The following is a 23290-nucleotide window of genomic DNA, read 5'->3' on the forward strand; positions in this document are numbered from 1 at the left end:
TTTGTCTCGTGGTTGCGTATCATTTACCTCAATTAACTAAGGCTATTGTTTGCAAATCAGAGCTTGGAAGACGAATGGGTGTATTTCATCCCCGGGGTAGGAGGGAGGTCCTGAGGCAGAGCAGAAGGGTGATGTGATCACATCTGTGTTTTAGGAATATCAATTTGACAGCTGAGTAGATAGCAGATTAAGAACAAAAAAGTTTGGGATAAAGCAAAGGAAGGAAACATGCATTTATTAAACACCTACTATATGCCATGCAATTATTTCATTCAACTCTTTGAAGGTTATTATCTCTATTTTACAGCTGAGGAAACTGAGGCAGGTAGAGATTAAGTGCCTTGCCCAGGGTCACACAGCTAATATCATTTTTGTGATACCTCTAGGATCTAATTTCCTAAAAAAAAAAAAACCTTGCCTGTCTCCCTTAGAATATTCCTCCTAGGACATCTCTCACCTGAGCTTTTATTTGGCCCTTGATCCCTTGGTAACTCTGCACTCCCTTGTGCTTACCGCTGGGGAGTCAATAGTATCTCCTCAATCTCAAGAACTCTTACTTGCAGTTGGGCCCCTCTAGTGGGGCAGGTTCTAACATGATGAGGTGGAGTGGGGGGAACATAATTTTCTTTTACTAAGGAACAAAAATATCTCTTTCCTGCAGGGATAAAGGAAAGTCGAGTTGTGAGGATTTTAAGCTTTTCCATTTGTTTTTCATTTGGAGGCCACATGTGGCTTAAGACATAAATAGCTGTGAAAGGATCTCATTACTCTGGGGCAGAAAGTTGACATGTTAGCTCCCTGTCTTTGCAGTGATTGCTGCCTGTCCCTCCTTGAGTTTTCTAGCTTCACTTCAGTCCAATCCTTCTCCCAAGTGTTCAGATCCTTCTTTCATGAAGGTCCATCAATTGGAATAGCTCAAATCCACACTCCTCCTTTCTTCACCAATGGTCTACAGCTCAGATTTCTTAATATTCCTCCATCTTCCCTACATTTATTGACATATTTTTCTTTCTTTTTAAAAAGACTTGTCAGTCTTGATGCCTATTCAAAATGAACAAAGGGAAAAAGGATGCATGAGATTCTTGGGTGGGGAGGCTAGAAGTGAGCAGCTGAGACCTGCCCTGCTGTGGGATCCCTTGAGCGTGAAGAACCAGAAGCTTTGAGTAGCCAATTCACTCTCCAGTATTTTAATAATGTTGTTTGTCCTCATTCTCGAAGAGGACCATGACATCAGGGAGGTGATGCCTTGACTTGCAAGTGAATTGGATTGAAGCAAGGGAGGGCTGTGCAAAGTCAGCAGCCTCAATCTCTCTTCTGGAGTCATCTGGGTCCAGTGGACATAGATAGATCAGGATGACTGGAGATGGCCCTGGATGACAGCTGATATTTGTATAGCCCTTCAACATTTAACAAACATTTCACATTTTTGTTGTTGAGTCATTTCAGTCGTGTCTGACTCTTTGTGATGTCATTTGGGGTTTTCTTGACAAAGTGGCTTGCCACTTCCTTCTGCAGCTCATTTCACAGATGGGGAAGCTGAGGCCAGCAGGGTTAAGTGACTTGTTCAGGGTCACACAACTAGTAAGTGTCTAAGGCCTTTGAACACATGACTCCTGGCGTAGTGTGCTATCTACTGTGCTACCTACCTACCCAAAACATTTTACATGCATTTTCTGATTTAAGCTTTTGATCAGCCTTGTGAAGGTAGGTGCTCATATTATTCTCATTTTAGAGGCTAGGAATTGAATCTCAGGTTAGTTAAGTGACTTGCCCAGGGTCATACCACTAGCAAATATCTAAGGAAGAACCTAAACCCAGGTCTTCCTACTGTCGGGGATATGTGTTGTTGAGGACATCTGAGTCCTAGGGACTCCTTCAGGCCCACTGACTGAGCACTCTACCATATCTTCACTAGATATTTTAAATAAAAAAAAACCCCAAATATTTCCCAAATTCTTGAGATAAGAAGAACCATAACTAAAGATACAAATAGAATGTAAGCTTCTTGAAGGCAGGAACTGTTGCAGGAATTATTTGTCTTTGTATCCCCAGGGATAACATGATGCTTGTCAAAAAATAGGAAATTGTTGATGGACTAAAAGAAGATTATTGTGCTCAAAAGTTTGAGACTCCTTTCTTTAAGAAAAAAAATTATGAAATCAATTGTCAATAAAGAACAAAAGAACAAAGAACAAAATAGGGTTGCCTCTGAAATGCTGAACTTCTGTTGTATAGTTTTTTCAAAAAACATTTATTAAATTTGACACGGTGGTAATAAAATTGCCTCATTTGTATTGGAGCTACTTTTTCTTCCCTCCATCTCATACAATCATCCTTTCCTTCCAATGGGAACCAGCAAGCATGGACCTTTTTTTTTTTTTTTACAAATTTCCCTGGTTCTTGGTCCCTGATTTGATCCCCGTCAACCTTAATGAAATCATCAGAAACTTGTCCAAACAATTTAGGTTAGGCATTATTTATTAGTGTTTGGCTCTCTGGTGAAGAGCTCACTAGAACTGTGGAAGGGTGAAGTAATGAATGGGAATTAATTTGAAACAGAAATCACCATTGCAATTGACACTAATTAACAGAGCTGAGAAAATCTTTCATTAAGAATCTTTAAATCATGCAACCTGGCTTTACTTAAAGGGGGGAAACTGGCCTACAAACCTTTTGATGAAATCTCAAGCGATTGTTTTCTTTGCTCCCCTCTTGGTAGAAACACTTGAATATAGAGAGGGTGAATTTCATGGCTGCTCAAACCTTCACTGACAAATGTCAAGAAGAGGATCTTGGCGTGCATGCTAGTGGGCTCGAGGGCCCATGTGTCAGAGTAAAGCTCAGGTGGGGAAGGTGCATTGGCCTGATATGAGGGGTGGAGCTTTTCAAGGGGTAGATGATGTCAGACAAACAGTGATTTTACTGATAATTCTGGTAGCATGTTTTCTGCTCTCCATGCAGATCTCCTTGACTCGAGACTCCTTGCTCCAACTCTTGGCTTCTAGTTCCCGTCTCCCTTTCTTGGATTGGGCCTCTTTGGAAACTCTTCTTTCTGACCTGGCCTGGTGTTTGGTTTACACTGGCTGGCACTTTGGGTCTTGTCCCTCTTTCCCCAGGAGGTAGTTTCCTTTCAGCCAGGGGTTATTGCCATGGTCATCAGCATGTCAGCCCCCTGTGGGGAAGCTGACATTTTAATGGCTCTTTTTGTGTTTAAGTAATTAGAAAAGGGGTTCAGAGCATACGGTTGAATGGATGAATGCTGTAGACCACTTTTTCCCAAACTAATTTGACCATGGAACACTCTGCGGTTTGAAATGCATTGATGGAAATCGCTAAATGCTGGTCTGCTGTGGCAGCAAGGGATGGTGGCGGTCTTAAGAACAGGAATACTTTCAGGATAAATGGAAGCTGGGGAAATTTGGGGGAAAATAGAGGAAACAAAGATTATTTTCATATCAGAATAATTATATAAAGTATTTCTGGAACATCAATCATTTCATATTTAATGTTTTAGCAGGAAAAATAACCCTAGCATTGAAATTTTCTCACGGATCCTGGGAGGCAGCCTCTTGTAGGACAGAGGAGTCAAAGGATCTGGGTTCCACTCTTAGCTCTCCCACTGACACCTGCATGCCTCTGGGCAAAGCACTTAAACTCTCTGGGCCTCAGTTTCTTCATCTGTAAAATGGATGGTTAGATTGGCTGATTTCTACAGTCTCTTCCAGCTTTAAATCTAGGAGATCTATTCATATTGCATGGGACTATACCCATCAATTGAACTCAGCATGAGAAATGGCACTTTAGACTGAAGAATAATCTCACAACCAGCCCAGTGCAAAATTACAAAAATGTAAAAAAAATGATCCCTGGCAGGGACCCCCCCCCCCTTTTACATACTTTTTCTTGCCATTCCCAGGTGCCAAGTGCTGGCATGCTTTTCCCTGGCTTAAAATCATCAGTTCATAGATTATCGCTGAAAGGAACTTTAAGGTCATCTATCCTAATGCCTTTGTTTTAGAGATAAAGAGACTGAAGCCTAGAGAGGTTAAACAATATGCCAGGTGGCCTAGGTAGTCAGCAACAAAGTGCAGATTCAAACCAAGGTCTTTTGACTCCAAATCTCACATTCTTTATACTATGATGGGCTCTCCCAGGGTCTCACTATGGCATCCCAGTTAGGGAGCATTCCAGGTTCTAATGGCATCCATTTACTCCCCATCGAAATATATTTTTCTTTGTCCAATCACATTTTCTATGCTTTTCTGATCCTCCCTTAATGCTATGCTTTCCCTTCTGCTGATTGCATCTCCTCATATGTAGTTTTTGTGTGTGTTTGTCTCTTCCGTTACACTGTGAGCTCCTTGAGAGCGGGGACTGTTTTTTTTTAAACCTTTCTTTCTATCCCCAGTTTTTAGCACAGTTCCTGACACATAGTAGGTACTCAATAAATGCTTATTAACTGACTGGCAGTATGTTTTGGTGGGTAAAAACAAGGTTTGCTGCTAACCCCCAAGAATATGCTACATTACCCCAACCATTGTCATTTGAAGTCATGAATACATTCCAACCAAGCTCAATTTCCATGAGTTTTGTTAAACAGATAAGATGCGAATAAAGTAACTGCTAGCAATCTGAGTTTCTGCTTGAGTTCTGGTGGCATTGATTCCTCTGAATGTTTTTTCTATTTCCCGTCCTTTTGCTAATACTCATCTGGAACTAAGCTCCTCAAGTGGGACTATGAAATCATCAATCACTTTGGGAAAGGCATCTCTGGAACTGATGATCACATATTTGTAGCCTAAGCTCTCAAGGAAAAGCAGTGTGGTGCAATGGATAGAGTTCTAAACTTGACATCCAGAAGACCTGAGTTCAAATCATGCTTCCGACACTATCTGTGTGACCATGGGCAAGTTGCTTAACCTCTATGAAACTCAGATTTCTTTTCTGTGAAAAGGGAATAAAACCTGTACTGCTTATCTTATAAAGAGGTAGAATGGTAGATGGGATGGAGAGTTGGCCTTGAAGACAGGAAGACCTGATGCAAGTCTCATTCTGAGGTACACTTACTGTATGACCTTGGGTGAGTCATTTTACCTGTCAGTGCTCTAGTAAACTCTCTAAGACAGGAGTTCTTAGTGGGACCATAGATAGATTTTAAGGAGTCCATGAACTTGGATGGGAAAAATAAAAATTATGGCTTTATTTTTGCTACCTAACTGAAATTTTGTTTTTCTTTCAATCATGAATGTAGATAACCACAGTAGCATGAGTTCTACTTTTGACTTTGTCACCAATACAAATTACAGACATCTCCAATTTTCATATCCAATTACCAATGCAGAAATATTGAAATATCATTTATAGTTATTAGCACTTTGAAATTACTCTAGTTGTTAGATCCTTTATTATACAAATTTGTGGGTTTTTTTTAAAATTTGGAAAATTGCTTTTCAGTATAACTGGTTTCCTTTGTAATCCTATGCATTTTATTTTATGCAATTAGAGCTACTATTCTGAGAAGGGGTCCATAGGATTCACTAGAGATACATAGAGGTCCAAGACACAAAATAAGGTAAGAATCCCTGCTCTGTGATTACATGTCATAGAGCAGGTTTGGGTACCCATCCTGAATGGGTAAAGGAAATATCCCCATCTGGGAATTGCACAAACCAATGAAATCACAGATCTAATCCCTGTGCCTACCTACCTTTCTAGTCATAGACTGCAAATAACATTACCACTGCTTCCCAACTTGTTTTCTACTAGAACCTAGGCAACCCTGCCCCTGGAACCACTCTCGGTTTTAATAGGTGAGTTTGTATCTTATCTTACCTGGAATCATGCCTCTACCAAACCGTGTTGCGGTCCACCTGGACTCTCTCCTCCACTGTTTCCTCCTCTCCTTATATAGAATCTCCCCCACTAAACTCCTTAAGAGTAGATTTTCTGGCTTTTTTACTATTTGTATACCCAGTGTGTAGTGCAAAATCAACGTTTAATAAGTCACCTATCTATCTATCTATCGATCTATCTATTGATCTATCTGTCTGTTTCTATCTACCTATCTCTATCAACTTCTTTCTTTCTATCTCAGTATCTGCCTCAGTCTGCTTGTAGTTCAAATGAGAACATATATGTAAATTGCTTTGGAAACTTAAAAGCACTATACAAAGGTCAATTATCATTAATCATGTGTTGTCCATCGTAAATAATATATTTGCATTTTAATCAGTTCCTTCTGTGGATAATGAGAAGCCCATAGGAGTGAGGCATTGAGACATACACAGGCATATACAGAAGAGCTATTTTGGGGGCTGGCAGCCCATTTAGCATTCAATTCCATCTCCAGATGACCACCCTATTTCACCTATGATGGTCTTTGCTATATTCAAGAGAATGATCATGTTTTCACTGACCTTCTTAATTCCATTTTCAGAGGCAAATCTTAGCCAATGGTCCCGAAATGTCTATTATTCCTTGATAAATGGCCAATGTTTGATCTCCAAAAGTCATCTATGACTCATTTTTAGTTTTGTCACTTTCCTCTTCTGTGTAACTGATCTAATATTTGAGCACATTTGTTTATTGCCACTTATGATACTAAAAAAACTGAGAAAGATAAGGTTTGTAAATGCTCAGAGGAGCTTAATTTTCTTAGGGAATTTGATGAGGAGCTTAATTGGCTTCCAAATGTGTATTTAGTAGTTGATTGTCATAGTTTTTCTGTTAAATTTGAATACTAGAATCTCAAAGTTGGAAAGGATTTCAAAAGTCTTTAAGCCAACCTGTATCTAAATAAAAATGACTTTGATAACATTTCCACCAAGAGATTATACTCAATTAACTCCATCGTTTCTATCTCTATGATTAAATATCAACTCTAGTAGTTCACATTTGTGGTCCAACCTACTTTTTCATGTTTATTATAATTTCCCTTCATCTATCTATCTATCTATCTATCTATCTATCTATCTATCTATCTTCTACATATATATGCACACATATAGGCATACACATATTTACTCATATATTACATATATATGCACACATATATACATATGCATAAATATAATATAAATATACATATATCATCTTTAATTCCCAGAAGTGATTTATCTCTATTAGGAAAAAATAGAGATATACCCATCTATCATCTATCTACCTACCTATCCATCTATCTACATATGCACATACATACATACATACATATATACTATATATATATATATGCATATATATATATATATATATATATATATATATATATATATATATATATATATATATATATATACATAGACATAGATATGTGCGCACACAGATACGTATATACATAAGCATGCCTCATCTTTGGTCCCCAGAAGCAATTTACCACTTTTAGGGAAAAAAAATGAAGGCATGGGTATATATGCACATACACACATATTCTATCAATGCAAGAAATAGAATTAAGTGAGCAAATATTTTATCTTCAAAATAAAAGGTGCCTTTGAAAAGTCTGATGATCAAGAAGAGAAGTCATATAAACACATATGGCACATAATCACAAAACAGTAAAAGTTTTCCTTTCTTGATAGGGATGAGGCCAATCTGGAAATCTCTAGCACTTATTATTACAGCTTGATTCTCAGAGGTTCTATGCCTTTCCCCAAAAAAATAAAAATAAAATTTGCATAGTTTTTAACTAAATTATAAAAGGCTTCTCTCTGATCCACAGAAGAATGTTCTCAGTACAAGTCTTTGTAGGATGATTGTTGTTTATCCTTTGTTTTCAAAGAGGACCAATGACATCATGGTGTGATGTCTTGACTTGCACATGAATTGGATTTAAGTGAGGAAGAGTTGCAAAAAGTTATCTTCTAGAGTCATCTAAGTTCAATGGCAAGTCAAGTCAAGATGACTAGGGATGGCCTGGGATGCAGTGGGTGACCTTGGGGTCTTTGATGTCAAACCAACCTCTAAGCACTCCATGACTCCTTCTTCAACCACTATCATGCCACTGGAATGAATTGTTCTCATCCACACATTACACTGGGGAAAGTCTTCATGTGCTTGGGGTAAACACTCTCTAATTCAATGGGTTTGAGGCCTGTGGTTTATCCTCAACTAGCTTTAACCCACTTGCCAAGATGGTTTTACCAAGATGTGGCTTCTTGGGATGCTATAGCTTCTTGGAACCACAGATGAGAGAGCTGAGTGACAGGTGACAGCGACGGTGGATGAACAGCCCTGAAAAGGACTCAGCAAGCCCTCACACCAGAAGTGCTAGTCCTCCTGAATACCCCCCACACGTGACCATATAACAACTAATACAGTATCTTTCACAAAGTAAGAGATGCTTAAGCCTGTTTGACAAAATGAGAGTTTTCAATGGGGCCTAGCTAATGCATGGGTGCTTCATTAGAGAAAGTGAGAGAATTCATTAATGCTCCTTAGTAGTTTGTAGAATCAGTCTCACTACTTTATAGCCTTACCTCTAAAGGGAAGATGTGCAGGTGACGAAAGATCGCCCAGGGGAACGCTTCCTATTGGGAGAAAAAATTCGTGGAAGTTACATATTTCCCCATCTCTACCTCATCAGATTTTATTTAGTGACTTGAAGTTTTGCATTGTATCAATCAACTTAAGATACGTTTTTAGAGACATCTATGACTTGGAAAAAACCAACAACAATGCAATCTGCCCTGCCTTTGATGATACTTTAAAATGCTGCCTAGATAGTCACTTATTTTAAATACCTAGTGAGCTTTCAAGATGTTTGAAGGGAATGGAAAGGTTTACAAATTGAAGCAACTGGAAAGATGACACAGTGCCTAATGTCTAAGCTAATAGAGGGTATTATCTGGATATCAGAGGGTAGGTGGAAGGAAATGGGGAGATCTCGTTACAGCGTATAATGAAGTTTGGTCCTGCTTCCTTGTGACTTGTACCCTTGCGTCTTCTGCACTTGCGTATATGTCTGCTTTCCTCTTGCCCTGTGGAGTCGGAGAGCCCTAGCCATCTAGGGAAATGGAGACATAACTAGAGAATAGAATCAGTCAGTAATCACTTATTAAGAGCTTACTATGTGCCAAGCACTGCCTAAATCCTGGTGATACAAAGGAAAGCAAAAAGCCAAAACCAAAACAAAACTTAACAATAACAACAACAACAAAAACCCCAAACAAACAAAAAAAACCAAGTCCCTTCCTCCTTCAAAGAGCTTACATTCCAATTGTTGAAAGAAGTAATTTGCTTCCTGGCATAACAGAGAAGTGTTTTGCCATGGCTATTAGCCACAAGGGCCACCCAAGAGAATTGCTGCAAGAAGACAGAAGATTGTGGACCTTGCTTCAAGGAAGGATTGTGGGCAAGTGGAAGGGGCACTGTTTGTGTTTTTCATTAGTACCAAGTAGCACTCGTTCATGCAGAAATGCAAACATGCCTCCATTCTTGCGGATAAGTGAAAGTGATAGGAAAAGGCCCATTTCCCAAGTTATCAGCAATGATGAACTGATTTTTTTTTGTAAATAGTGTTTTATTTTTCCCAATTACATGTAAAGACAGTTTTCAACATTCACTTTTCATAATATTTTGAGTTGCAAATTTTTCTCCCTCTCTCCATTCCCTCTCCCTTCCCCAAGACAGCAAGCAATCTGATATAGGCTATAGATATGCAATTATGTAGAATATATTTCCACATTAGTCATGTTGTGAAAGAAGAAACAGAACAAAAGGGAAAAAAACTATGAAAAAGACAAAGAAAGTGAAAATAGTATGCTTCAATCTCCATTCACATTCCATCAGTTTTTTCTTTGCATGTGTATAGCATTTTCCATCATGAGTCTTTTGGAATTGTCTGGGATCAAGAGCTAAGTCTATCATAGTTGATCACCGTGCAACATTGCTGTTACTGTCTACAATGTTCTTCCAGTTCTGCTCATTTCACTCAGCATCAGTTCATGTAAGTCTTTCCAGGTTTTTAAAATCAAGATTGAAAAGTATGTGAAGCAGCAGAGCAGAGAAATTCTTCAAGGAGTAAAGGTAGGTTAAAAGGATGTGAAGATGAAAGACTAAAGGAGGAAGAAAGAAATATAGATTTGAGAGGATATGAAGAGGTAGAAAGGGATTCCTACCTATAGCAGGAGTTTGGGGAGGGTGGGAGGCTCTGACACAGAAAATGAAAGGCTGGAGAACCACAGAATATATGTAGTCAATGCAATAAGCATGATGTTCTTATGGACAGGGGGACCTCGGCCTAGCCCACAGCAATCTGCTTCTGGTACTCTGAGAAAGATCTTTCAGTAAGGGTCAGAGGAAGAAGAGAAGATTGTTGATTCCCTGCCACATTGGCCAAAAAGGAGTACTGCTTTCCTGGATGTGATGAAGAGCTTCCTAAGTACCCGTCAGACCTTCTGACCCTTACCCACTTCTGGTGATTCTCCGAGGGATAAATGATCCCACCAGAAGAAACCTAGAAATCTGCACAAAGATTTCTAAAGTCTAGGTCAAACAGTAGAAGAATTTAGGAATATGGGTGGTGTTTTCATCACAACTGATTAAAGGTGGGGAATTGAGAAGAAATAGGTTAAGTAGAACAGTGAAGAGCTGGTCATAAAGATGGTATCTGAGAGTGGGGTTTGGATTCCTGGGCAGCAGCTTAAATTATAGGAATGATTGAGTGTGCCTAAAAATGCCTACTGAAACCATGTTTTCCTAGTCTTGAAAATATGGTCATGAAGGCATTAAACTAGAAGGATTTGAAAAGCTTAGGACCGTAGAGAATAGTCAATACAACATCATGAGAAACATAACACGAGAACAGAGCAATTGTAATATTAGATAGAGAGCAGGGGCTGTCTTTTTGCTTCCTTTCTGTCTCTAGTACTTAGCACAGAGTCTGGCACATAGTAAGAGTTTAATAAATGTTTGTTTACTGACTGGCTAATTCATGGGAAATAAGAAGAAATGAGCCACCTATAAACAAAAATCCATGGTCTCAGATGTCTTTATACCAATGCACAGACCATAGGTAAGATGAAGTATAGATAGTAATAAGAGGAGGAAAACTTGACTTCATAGGTATAATAAAAATTTGTTGGGGTATGACATGGCTAGAATATGCCGACATCTAGGTAGCGTAATTGGCTAGAATCCTGGATTTGGAGAAAAAAGAACTGAGTTTAAATCTTGTTTTAAATATATGCTAGTTGTATGACACTGGGCAAATCACTTAAACTCTTTCTGACTCAGTTTCCTATGTATAAAATGGGTGTAATAGCACCTACCTCCCAGGAACTCTGTAAACCTTAAAACATCATATAGATATTATTAATTTTGTTATAATTAATAATATAAAAGAACATTATAGACAAATGTGTGGAGGTGGTAGAATTGTTGTTGTTCAGTAGTTTCATTTGTGTCTGACTTTTCATGACCCCATTTGGAGTTTTCTCATCAAGGATACTGGAGTGGTTTGCCATTTCCTTCTCTAGCTCATTTTATGGATAAGGAACTGAGGTAAACAAAGTTAAGTGACTTGCCTAGGGTCACACAGCTAGAGAGTGTCTGAGGCCAGATTTGAACTCAGGAAGATGAATCTCCACTTTGAGAAGAATATTATAAGGGAAGTGTAATGTAGACCACAAATATTGGATGAAGAGTTTTTCAAACAGAGGCAAACTTGGCATAGGAGTAGGTTGCTGTCAAGCTAGGGGCACTAAATCCAAAAAGAAATTGAAGAATGTGAAGAGCAATAATTTTTTTTTTCTTGAGAATCTATGTCCTCATGCTGGATCTCTCTCTCTCTCTCTCTCTCTCTCTCTCTCTCTCTCTCTCTCTCTCTCTCTCTCTGTCTCTCTCTCTCTCTCTGTCTCTCTCTCTCTCTCTCTCTCTCTCTCTCTCTCACACACACACACACACACACACACACACACAGAGCAGCTGACACATTTGTTAATTGCTTAAATGCAGATTTCCTTATTCAAAGGTTAAGGAGGTAAGAACAGGCCCTGCTATTTTAAACCTAACTATCCAACAGGACAAAATCGCTTGCGGAAATAGAAACAAGAATCTTGGGGACTCGGTATCACCTCTAACACAAACCAGAATTTGTGATACAGAAGAGGAGGAAATTTGGGCACAGTCTGACATGACCCTGGATTTTGAGAGAGCAGATTTCAAAAGGTTCAGAGAAAAGATACTATATTTTGCCAACGACAGATGGAGAGCTCTCAAGAATGAAATTCTGAAGACACAAACAGAAATAACTTTGATGATGCTGAGGAAGAAGTGTTTATGTGGATGTGGGAGCTGCCTGAAGACACTAATGTGGTTCCATCAGCTCAGATTAAGGAAAGAAGACATGTGGAAATAATCTCCCCTAACTAAAGATCACTACAAAGGAGTGATGAGGTCTTATAAAAATAGTGGCAGGAGTGCTAAACTGAGGAATGAATTGAGGAAAGCATTGAATGTTAACAGCAATAAGCCTTTCCATGCATATGTGTCCTAAGTTTCATTTATTTTTTTTGGTGAGGCAATTCAAGTTAAGTGACTTGCCTAGGGTCACACAGCTAGTATCAAGTGTCTGAGGCCACATTTGAACTCAGGTCCTCCTGACTCCTATCCACTGCCACCTACCTGCCCCCTAAGTTTCATTTTTGTTGTTCAGTTGTTTCCAGTCATGTCTTACTCTTTGTGACCTTATTTGGGGTTTTCTTGGCAAAGAAACTGGAGCGGTTTGCCATTCCTTCTCCAGCTCATTTTACAGATGAGAAAACTGAGGCAAACAGAGTTAAGTCACAGCTATAAGCTAGTAAGTTATAGCTAGTAAGCGTCTGAGGCTAGGTTTTAACTCAGGAAGATGAGTCTTCCTTACTCCAGGCCTGGCACTCTATCCACTGTGCCACCTATGTGTCCCTACTGAATCTTTAATGACACATTTTAAAAGGATGGTTTATGAGAATTTAGAAAGGGAAGCAATAATCTATTAAAAAGCAAGGTGGATCCATCAAGAATAAGGCTCTCCAGTTTAACTGCATTTCTTCTTTTTTGTCTAGACTGGTGGATCAGATGAACACTGTAGACACAGTCTACTTAGATGTTGTTAAAGAATTTGCTACACTACCTTTATGGAAAAGATGGAGAGATATATGCTAGAGGTGATATGCATTTAGATTGTAAGGTCCCTGAGGGTAGGAACTATCTTTTTGTTAAATTTTGTACTTGTTTGCCCAGTACTTAGCACATTGCCTGGCATATCGTAGGAACTTAATAAATGTTTATTGACTGACTAGATGGGTTTAGAATAGACTCAATGACAGGACTGAAAGACTAGCCATCAGTGGGTCAACATCAGCTTAGAGGGAAGAGCACCACGGATCTGTGCCTGCTCCTCTGCTTCTTATCATATTTATCTATATTGTCAAATATTCTCCAAGACATGAAGGGGAATCACGTATTCTTTGGAAGAATGTAAGAAATATTTGCAGGAGAAAATAAAGATGATAAAAGGGTGTGGAGAGGCAAAGGGGAAATCTTCAAGGAGGAAATAAAGGTTAAAAAGGATGTGAGCAATAAAGGAGGAAACAAAAATTAAAAAAGGAAGGAGGAAAGACATTGATGGAATACTCATCATATGTGCAAATGACACAAAGCTGAGAGATGTAGTTATCATACTAGATGGCAGAGTTAGAGTCGTAAAAAATTAGAAAATTATGCTGAATCTAATAAGATGAAATTCAATAAAAATGAATGAATAAAAACATTAAATGTTTGCTATGTGTATAGTACTATGCCAAGGGTTGGGATGTGAAGAGAGAAGCAAGATTAGCCATCTTCTCAAAGAACTCACATTATAATGGCAGAGAGGGTACATATAGATGGCTCCAGCATCAAGTTTCAGCGGGCCAATGGTTCTTCAGGGGTGATGCAAAGTAGGTGGTAGAACATATCTGTTTTTGATGGTAAACCATTTGACCAAAGACTTTGGTGGCAAGAATTTGTGTGTGTGTGTGTGTGTGTGTGTGTGTGTTTAGTAGATTTGGTCCCTGAGAAGGAAAGAGCTTTAGTGCCTGCAGAGGCAATTAGGAGGTGGCATTTCCACAAGATATGGTTAAATCTCCACTGCAGAATCAACTCAGTTTAAAAAAATTCACTTCATGAGTACAAGATAGGGAAGAGAATCTATAATTTTGTCTATAAATGATGAGGTGGTTTTATAGGACTTAAAGCTAACAGTGTCATGTAGCATCAAGTAAAGGTCATGTTATCTGTGGCCTCCTTAAAAGGTACAGGTTCAAAGACTATAGGATTCAGCAGATAATGCTGCTATAGTTGAAAGTTGCTTTCGTAAGGACACATCTGAAATCTTATAATGCATTCTGGACGCCCCAGTTTAGGAAGGAAAACAAGATGGGGGGCATCGGAAGAGGCAAATTAGGATGGTAAAAAGACTGGGTGCCATGTCAAAGGATCATCAGTTGAGGAATTAGAGATGAGTAGCCTCGGGAAAAAGGATGATGGTGGGGGAGTGGAGGAGGGAGGCACAGTTTAGTAGCAGTCTTCAAGTACTTGAAAGGACATGTTGTAGAGGGAGGATCAAATTTGTTGTACTTGGCACCAGAAAGCAGAACTATGAGCAAAAGGTGGGAGTCACAGAGTTTACGAGCAAACTTGAGGTAAGGCAAAACTTCCTTATATTAGGACTAACTGGAAGATTCAGGGCTGCTCCCTAGCTTGAGGCCTACAGGAAATGGCCACGTGACCACCCCTCCCACTCTGGGGATGTTGATGAAGATATGATTGAGACTACATAGCCTCTGAGTTCCTTTCTACCTTGGGTGTTCTGCTGTGTACTTACTGAGACAGGCTTTTCTTCTTTTGTAGGAGAGTATTTGTCCATTTTAACACACGAGGATTTTTTTAGGCCTTGAAAAGAGAAATAGGGCACTTCTCTTCCCAGTCTGGCATCTGCCATGTTTGCAACTTCTTTGGGAGCTTGGATGAGCTCCTCTTTTGATGGATTAAACTATCCTTTTAAGCAGAGGTCTGAGTGAATGCCCCCTACTTTGTCAATCCAGCCATACCTACTTTTCTTGAGTGATTTCCTATTATAGGAAGGGAGCTAAGTCATAATAATGAAGAATTGACAGTAGTTATTGATTAAATCCTCTCAGTTTCCCTCTCATTTCCCCCATTCATTAACTATGTATACCCCAGAGATGAAGGTAAGAGGGTGAAGGGAAGTGAGTCTGTAGAAAACTACTAACTCACTATTTTGGAGTGTGTGTGTGTGTGTGTGTGTGTGTGTGTGTGTGTGTGTGTGTGTGTATTTTGTTTTGTTGGAGGCAGCACTTTCTAAATAATCAGGGAGAAGCGAAAGGCCTTAAAGACCACAGACAGACTGATTCCTATCAATTAGTGCTTTTTTTCAGGGACATATGAAAATGGAGCATGGCAAGCACCATATGAGAGATGTTCTTTTTTTTTTTCTTTTTCATAGCACAGCAACTATAGAAGATGAGTTCATTGGTTCAGAGCGATGCTCCTTTTGTTAATGACATTTAGCTGGTGAAATTGAACAACTGCATCTCAAGACAAAATGTTCATAAAATCGATATTCTGGGTGCTAAGTGTGTGTTTTTAAGATATAGTTTGAATTAATTTGTTCGGAGTCAGCTGGTGTCATTCCTAATATGACCTCTAGGAGGAAACCTCAACCTTTGTTGTGTCTAGAATACTGGGTTTCCCATTTTATCTATTCAACTTTTATATTGTATCTAAGTTGGTACTTTTGATATTTCTAATTTTTTTTTAACATTTATGTAGAACACCACATAATTGCAGAAAAGATAATAGTCACATACCCTAGGGCCTGGTGTACACTTATGTTAAAAGTACAGCTTTTATTGGCAACTAAAGTAATAACCTTTCCATGTCAAATTGCTTTAAATTAAACTTAAAAAAACCCCACTGGCTGATACCCACACTTAGTAATTGTCAAACATTAGCATAATGTGGAATACTAAAGCTGCCTAAATCTTTGGTTTAAAAATAATTATTTACTTAGATAAATTCTGTATGCAGAAGCAAAATATTAGAAATCTTTTTTTTTCTAGAAATACAGTATCAATATATATGTTATTATTATGCTTAGACATGCCATGTAAGTGGTACTATATCTTATGTTAGCCTCTAAGAAAAGGGGTCTTATTTAATCTCTGCTCATCCATCCATCATGGACCACATACAAATGGGGTAAATTGACACTTTGGATGGCTACGCGTATCACACGTCGTGTTGGATGACCTAACACGTGAACTCCAGAAGGGGAAAATGTGCAAGTCTATTTTTGATTAGGCTGCAACCCAGCACAGTCTGCATAATTTTCAAACATTTCAAGGCACTTGGGAGATGAGGATCCTAAATGATTGTATGTGTGAAGCCCTCAGGCACAGGTCAGCACAGCCTCTCACACTTAATGCATTTATATTTCCCTTTTTCCTCACAGATTAGTCAAGTAGCTTTCAATTAAAACAAGCCCACAATGAGTTTACGGCAGTCAAATGGTCTGGATTGACAAGGTCTGCCCATTGCATGGGTGCTGCATGAGCACCTACCTGACAGACACCCCACGTTGCACCTAATGTGTAAGAAGAAAATATCTTCTGTCATTTTTTTTAAGGCAAACAGCTCATTGGAATTGTGATGACATGCTACTAAGAACTGACTACCCACAGCTCACTTATTTCATCTAACCTATGATACAGTCACCTTGAGCAGCTAACTTCCAAATCTGTTGATAAAGCATCTTGAAAGCCTCTACTTCAAATATTGGAAATAGATTACAGTCCTGGCATATGTACAGACTAATAAGCAAGCATGCATAATGAGGCTGTCATTCAGGGGGAAGATTCTGGCAACATCATAAACTGGGAGCAAAGCTCAAATATTTGGCTGTGTCACCAGCACCCAGAGATAGACCGAGTTTGTTATAGATAGACAAGTTTGTTGCACATTGTAAGTGCCAGGTTTCTCTTTATCATAATAAACTACCCCCACTACCTTTATCAGCACTGGAAGAGCTAATCTCAAGGCTACCTTACTTTGAAGTACATCTCTGATTATCAGGAGGAGTAATATTATCAGCAAAAGGGGAAATCTAAAATTGGCACAAGAACCTAGATTATCCCAAATGCTGGGATACCTGGTGATGCTTCTTATAACTTCGCAAGAGATTGTGGAAGAAAAACCAAGGGAGGAGGGATTTATAACTTCCTCCTCATCTGGATTTCATCATTTAAAGGTGATTCCATAATAAGGTGAGAGCACAGCAGCTAGCAGAAATAGGACAGGGCTAAGGACAAGGAGATTCAAGGTCTTGCTCGACACCCTCATTTTACTGTGGAGAGCTCTCACAATTATTTTACTTCTCTGGGCTCTTCTTTCTTACTTTTTAAATTGGGAAGTAATGCTTGCTTGAAGATAAGACATGAGAGATATGATGTGACTACTTTCTCTCTCTCTCTCTCTCTCTCTCTCTCTCTCTCTCTCTCTCTCTCATCTATCCATCTATTATCATCCTCTCTCATCTCTCTCTGTTTCTCTATGTCTCTCTGATCTATTTGCCAATGTAGATCAGAACTTGATCTGCAACTTGGTCTTAGACAGTCACCTGAGGGCACCAAGTAGTTAAAAGACTTGTCTAGCACCTGACAGCCAGTGTGTCTCAGACATGGAGCTTGAACCTAAGTCTTTCTGACTCTACAGCCATCTCCCTTTCCACTAGATCAAGCACTTAGGAAATTAAACAAAGGAGAACAAAACAAAAGCTCTCTAATACCTTAACACAATCACTAGGACAAATAAAAGAATGAGGGTTTCTTAAAGAAAATCTGGTATCTAAGTCTAAAAACATTTCAATGTCCTATGGATGTAACGTGTTCAGCACTTCATTCAGATTTCTAGAAGCATTGTTCTCTTTCTCTGGAATGCCCTCCATTCTTTATATCACCTTTCCTGACCCTTCCCATCTTTTAAGGCTCTCCTCAAATATCCCCTATTCTTTCAAGTCTTTCCTGACTACTCTGACTCTCATTGATCTTCCCTTGGATATCCAAGCTGTCATAGCCATTGGCCAATATTGCTTATTTCAGCCCTGGATGGTGGACTATTGTTGTGTCGTCTTCCCCGAGGTTTCTTGAATGTTACGATTGTTTCCTCAGCCTGAATGTAAGCAACTTGAGGGCAAGGACCCCATCTGAAATTTATTTTCTAGGCCAGGAAATGTTTCATGAATGATGTTTACTTTTCACAGTATGTTCTCATGTGTGCTATAAATAGCTGGTGCATAATCTACATGAATATGTTTGTTCATTTGAATGCAGTGGGACTTTATTCTTTCTCTTGGGTAGGAGGCAAATGAACATTTACTTGTCAGAGGATAGGGTTATTCTTATTTTCAGATCATCACATCAAAGCTGGAAGGGATCTGAATGATCATCTAGTCTACCGCCTCCTCATTTGAAAAATGAAGAAACTGAGTGTTAGAAATGATAAATGAACTTGCCCAAGGTCACTCAGCTAGTATTTCTAGTTACTGAAAAAGTGCCTATGTCAAATTTGTATGCCTCCAAATTACTATAGGGTTTTGGAGGGCGTACAAATTTGACATAGATGCTAGAAACAACTAATGAGTAACTAGGGATGTGTCACCTCATTAGTAATATAATTGATTAAAAGATGAAGCTATAGGATTAGATATGCTTATCTTTAAGATGCTATCAAAACTATTTCCCCCTCCCACAAAGTGATTTTCTTTCTTGATTTTTTAAATCCATATTTGTGGTTTAAGCAGCATGGAAATTATTTCCATTAGATTGATGAACAAATCATTTACAAATTATGGTCTTGGAATTGTACTGGGGCACTGGTTTGTCAAGTGACTTGCCATGGTCACACATGTAACATACCAGAAGCAAGATGTGAACCTGAGTTTTCCTGATTGTAAGATTGGTCCTCAGTCTGCTATATGATGATGCTTCCTCTCATCTCATTTACTTCTTTTATTACTTTCAGTCAACCAATCATAAAACATTTATTAAACATTATTATATGCCAAGCAATGTGCTAAGCACTTGGGGATACAAAGAAAGGCAAAACCAGGCATTGTCCTTAGAGAATTTACATTCTAATGAAAGAGATAATGTTGTAAATAAATAGCTACATGGAAAAGACTTGCAGAATAATGAAAGGTGACCTTGGAGGAGGAGACCCTAGTCTTTTCACATCATGAATTCAAAATGGACCATATTGTGGCTTCATCCTGCTCACTCCAGGTGCCTTTTGGTTGGATTGCCTGAGTGGTCTCAGATGATTAGTTAAGGCATTAATCAGAGGAATCTCTAAGGACATACTTGTACGGAACCTTTTCTATTCCCATTATAAAAAATACTTTCTATTTGTCACATATGTGGGTTCTATCCCCTAAACTTCACTATGTTCCTGAATTGCAGGGATTGTGTCTTTTTTGTCTTTTGTATCTTCTCCTCTCCCAGGGGGCTGTACTTTTTTTTTTTTTGCATCACTAAAGTGGCTGAACTCCATAAAAGAAGGTCGTTGAACTCTGTGTTTGGAGAGTACTTGATAACGATGACCAGTTCTCTTTCAGACAGGCACCAGCATCATCTTCTGGATGAAAATGATTTCCTTTAATCGGTTTCCTATTTACATAGTATGCTCAGGGACCTTTTTTGGATCAATACTTCTTGCCAACAGGATGCAGGTGTGGGATTTTAAGTATGGTCCTCAGAGTAGGACTATTCAGCTCTAGGAGGAAGGATTTGGCATTGTGAAAATTCATGCATCTGTAGCAAGGTGGAATGGACAGATCTCTGACGGTATTTCTACAGAAGATGAAAATTGAGGCCAAGAACTATTTCCAAGAGAGAGTATTCTAAATGAAGCCTGCAGCAAAATTATATGGGCCAATTCATTTTTAAATCTGATTTCTAAAAACCAGGCAATTTGATCTTTAAATGGGTGTTTGAAGTCCTAGATTGTAGCCTTTGGGTACCTTTAGGGTTTTTTTTCCACCTTGTAACTGAATATATGATCCTAGTGGTTGAGATTGTAAAAGAGTAGGCTGATCAGAGGGCTGATATTAGGACCCTGGCCTTCTTATCAAATAGTCTGATTGAGCTCCTGAAACCTTTTTTTCCTCCAATCCATAAACATAGTTACTGTCCAAGAAGATCCTGAAATATTTGGATATCTAGAAGAGAAGGATTATAGGACCAAAGTCTTATGGATTTAAAATTAGAAGGTACCTTGGAAGATGCAGAGTTCAACCTCATTTTACAGATAAGGAAACTGAGGCCTAGACTGGTTTTGACCTGCCTGAAGTCAGTAAATATCTTAGCTAGTATTTGAACCCAAGTGTTCCTGGCTCTAAATCCAGAGTTAGAGTCTCCTTAGGACACTTTAAATGTTCTTAAATAGCTTTTAATGCTATTTTTGAAAGAAAGAAAGAAATGGGAGTGGGGAGGGAAGGCAGAATTACACAGCAACTGATAGTTTTGTGGTTTTTCTGGTGGGCTGAAGATCATGATCTATTTGTGTGCAGACCCAGTGAGCTTTCCTTCCAGGATCTAGCTACCTTCTTAGCAAATGGATACCATTACTCAGGTAGAAGACTACATGAAGGAGCAATCCATTTCAGTACATATCCACTTCCCTGGCCCTAAATCTCAAAGCATCACCTTTCTGTAGCAAGAGAGCATTAGCCCTATAACTCTTATGTGATTACTGGGATTTTGCTCTAGAGTTCCTTCATTCTGATGTTTGGAATTCCTTCTGGGGATGAGAGTCTTCCCATGCCTCATTGCCTTTTACTGGTCTAATCATGAGTGTGGCCCCTCCATTTTGTTTGGTCTTTGCCTCCCAATATCAGGGTCCCCTTTCTGCAACATTCCTTTGGTGGAGCTGGACAGGGATCATTTCCTTTCCTGGCAGATTCCATCCTCCAGTCTGACTCTCCCCTTTGCCACTGTACCCTTCCGACCCCCCTCTTTTTGTCCCAAGTAAGTGGATTCCTTGTTATGGCTGTGGGCAGCAGGCATTTCCTCATGGAATTAGGACACATAATTTGCCACCTCCTGTTCACCTATCTCTTTTTCATTTGTAGAATTATTTTGGGGTGCTAACATTTCCTTTAACAAGGGTACCTGGATAAGTATCGACAGAGAATTGAACTCTGAAGCTGAATCATTATGAGGCCCTTAGAATAACTATGGTAAATTGAAACTCCAAAATGCAGTTTGTATTATTAACCTCTTCAGGATTAGATGTATGACTCCCTCCTATGTGACATCTATCTGGTCAAATATTCATTGTGAATCAGTGATTGAAATGTCTAATCCATGAAGGGCACTCATCATAGCTTAAAGGACTCCATATTAATCTCCTCATAGAGAATTGGGAGATAAAATAAGGTTTAAGGAATGGCTAATGGGACATTTTAATAAACAAAACATTTTATATTTTTTTAAAAAAATAGCACTTGTGTTGCATGTGTTTTATCTGCAAAGCTTAAGAAATGAATTGAATAATCCTCACAGACTTAGTATTATTACTTCCACTTAGCAAATCAGGAGCAGGGGGTAGGAAGGTTAAATTGGCTTTTTCTGAGAGTCTTTCTATTCAAACTTCACTTGGAATTGAGCTGTCTTTGCGCTCTAGCTCAGGGCCTGTGCTGTTCTCACCAATTTTACACACTTGTTGCTTTTGGATAAAAGGTGAGTCTCACAGTCAAATTCAAAATTACAACCCAAATGAACTGTCAGCCCCATGGCCAGTCCTTCTTGGAAGACTTGGGGCTTGCAGGTCGTTTCAGCTATTAAAGCAGTACTCACTGTGAAAGCTTTCAAAGCTTCTGGAAGACATCTACATGAGGGGGTGTGAGTCTACAGCCCTTAACATCTCTTCTAGCTTTGAATCTAGGATTTTATGATCCTCAGATAATGACTGTCACTTAATGTCCATTTGCCTCAGTTTCCTCCTTTACAAAATGAAAAGTTTGGACTAAAGAACCTCTTCTTTATAGTTCTAGATCAATATTCTTACGATCAGTCAATAAGAGTCAGGTAAGCATGCAATTATTGTTATTCTTCTCGCTTACATTCAGTCCTTCCACGTCCATGACTCTACAGAGAAATTGTGCCTCATCTGTGTTTTCATGAGAAAGCAATTGCTCCCCAGGTAATTTATGGTATGTTGACAAAAAGAAAGAGATGCTACAAAAGCATTTTTTTTTATCCCTTCTCTGGGCAGTTATTACAAAAGTCAAGTCAAAGAGCTTTTGAGTTCCTGGCCAAAGTAAGAGGGATTTGAAATATCCATGTCAACCTGAGTTGCTTTCTTGTATGGATGAGAAGAATTGAAATAAGCCATTGATTATTCAAAAGTTGGAATTTGATCCTCATTTTTGGAGGGAGGGAGGAGGAGAGAAACAACACATCACATGGTGTATTATTTACACATTTCAATATTTAATTTCCTGTCTCCATGACCCATATTTTCATATGTAGATTATTTGCCCAACATAATTTATCAGCTGCTTGTTAGATAATATTCTCTTCAGGGTACATATTGTTCATATTTAAAAATTCCTATTAATCTCAAGAATTGCATTGTTTAGCCAACAAAATTATTACAGCTTTGATGAAGCTTTTAAAGTGTAACATGTAAATCACTATTTTCTCACTTTCAAAAGCAGCTGAATTTTTGATCTGGATTATTATGGTTTAGAACTTCTTCAGTCTTAGATAGAAACAAATACATAAGATGGTGCAGTAATGTGCAAATGAGCTTATTTAATTAGAGTGGATATTAATGACACATCACCATCTCCCCCCACCCTTCCAAAAAAACAACAGAAATTTGCCTTCTTAAAAATAGATACATGATAATTGCTATGCAGTGTGACATATAAGAGAGGGGAATATCTAAAGATTTAAATGTTAAAATAACAATTCTGAAGATAGATGAGAAGGGCAAATATTTTGGCCTAGTATTTACACTGTTAGATCGTTCTGAATGATATAGTGGTGTGAGGGCCAGCCTTGAAGATACAGGCTCAAGACTGGCCTCTGGACTATGGGTAAACAAATTAACCTCTCACTGCCTCAAGAAACCCTCTAAGATTCCAACTTAAAAAGGGATGCATTGGTGGAGATGATTTCCACTCCGGGAGCCATCGGCTCTAGTACCAGAATTGAAGGCACATCGTTTCCCTCATCTTTAACCTCCC

This window comes from Phascolarctos cinereus, unplaced genomic scaffold (genome assembly GCF_003287225.1).
Source record: "Phascolarctos cinereus isolate Bilbo 61053 unplaced genomic scaffold, phaCin_HiC Scaffold_4;HRSCAF=312, whole genome shotgun sequence".
Lineage (NCBI taxonomy): Eukaryota > Metazoa > Chordata > Mammalia > Diprotodontia > Phascolarctidae > Phascolarctos > Phascolarctos cinereus.